The sequence below is a fragment of the Camelus dromedarius genome, chromosome 25 (assembly GCF_036321535.1).
Source record: "Camelus dromedarius isolate mCamDro1 chromosome 25, mCamDro1.pat, whole genome shotgun sequence".
NCBI classification, from domain to species: domain Eukaryota; kingdom Metazoa; phylum Chordata; class Mammalia; order Artiodactyla; family Camelidae; genus Camelus; species Camelus dromedarius.
Window position 1 is genome coordinate 6,306,827 of NC_087460.1, and position 2,123 is coordinate 6,308,949.

A 2,123-nucleotide genomic window follows, 5' to 3' on the forward strand; every position below is an offset into this window, starting at 1 on the left:
GTAGAGAAGTGGTGCGGTGAAGCTCTGTTCTTCTCTCTGCATCCTCTCAGAGGGTACACGGTTTTATTTGTTCTATTCTTGATAATATTCATTTTGTCCACATGATTAATGGGATGCTTGCCAGACATCACTGTAATGTGACCCTTTTTTGTTTGTAATCAGTTAACACTTTGTGGGGAATGACCAGGATGGACTTAACACTCCCCTGAGCTTGACTAAACTTTACAACAACAAGTTCCAGATTTAATGAAACTCCTATCAAAATACACGAGATTTTTCACAGAACTAGGACAAATAATTTTAAAATTTTTATGGAATCACAAAACACCCTGAATTGTCAAGGTGATCATGAGAAAAAAGAACAAAGCTGGAGGTATCACAAACCCCGACTTCAGATCAGCCTACAGAGTGACAGTAATCAAAGCGGTATGGTACTGGCCCAAAAACGGACGTGGAGATAAATGGAACAGAGTAGAGGGCCCAGAAATAAACCCATGCACATATGGGCAATTAATCTACAACAAAGGAGGCAAGAATATACAATGGAGAAAAGACAGTCTCTTCAATAAGTGGTGCGGGGAAAACTGGACAGCTACATGCATATGAATTAAATTAGAACATTTTCTCATGCTATATACAAAAATAAACTCAAGATGGATTAAACGCCTAAATTTAAGGGTGGAAACCGTACAACTCCTAGAAGAAAACATGGCTGCCATAAACTGTAGCAATAATTTTTTGGTCCTGTCTCCTAAAGCAAAGGAAACAAAAGCAAAAATAAACGAAGGAACGTAATTAAACTTGAAAGCTTTTGCACAGCAAGGGAAACTACAGACAAAATAAAAAGAGAAAATATTTGCAAATGATATGACTGATAAAGATTTAATATCGAAAATGTATAAACATTTTATACAACTCAATTAAAATAAAAAGAAGCAATCCAATGAAAAAATGGACAGAAGATCAGAATAGACATTTTTCCAAAGAAGCATACAGATGGCTTCGAGGCACATGAAAAGATGCTTAACGTCACTAATCATTAAAGAACTGCAAATCAAATCCACAGGGAGTCATCACGTCACACTTGTTAGAATGGCTGTCATCAAAAAGTATACAGTGTCAGAAAAGATATAGAGAAAAAGAAACCCTACTACACTGTTGGTGGGAATATAAATTGGTGCAGTCACATGGAAATCCACCCCGATACCTATACAAAGAAAATGAAGATACTAATTGGAAAAAAGTCACCCACCCCAAAGTTCATCATAGCATTATTCACAACAGACAAGATACAGAAGCAACCTGTGTCCATCAACAAATGAAGGGATACAGGAGATGTCTATATACATACACACAATGGAATCTTACCCAGCCTAAGAAAGGATGAAATTTTGCCATTTGCAACAATGTGGATGGACCTGGAGCATGTAATGTTTACTGAAATAAGTCAGACAGAAACACACAAATACCATATGTTATCCCTTATATGTGGAATCTAAACAATAAAACATATGAACATCTATAACTAAACAGAAGCAGACTCACGAATATAGAAAACAAACTAGTGGTTACCAGCGGGAAGAGGGAAGGAGGAGGGGCAAGATAGAGGTAGAGAATTAAGAGGTACAAACCACTATGCATAAATAAGCTACAAGGGTATATATATAGCCAATATTTTATAATAACTTGCAATGGGGTATAATCTATAAATATTTTGAATCATACGTTGCACACCTAAAACTAATACAATATTGTAAATCAGCTATGCACCTCAATAAAAAAGCAAAGGAAATAAAAAAGCAATGTTACATGCTGCTTGATAGGACATTACTGTAGCAAGCTCACCGGATACAGCAGTAACGACCTGGGTGGGTGGGGTGATACAGTGAGAGATGCTTTTGCGCAGTTTTGTGGAGTGATAGATAAAACTAGATTTGACTGAGAAGAGAGGATGAGAAAATGCATTTTCCTTAATTTGCAGATGGACCCTGAAACAAGAAACAGACTTTCCTGGTCAGGCTTGTGTATGAGAAAAATAAAACACAGAAATGAAGACAAACTGACGTTGATAATATAATGTATTAGTTTGCTAGTGCTGCCGTAACAAAGTACCACAAACTGAA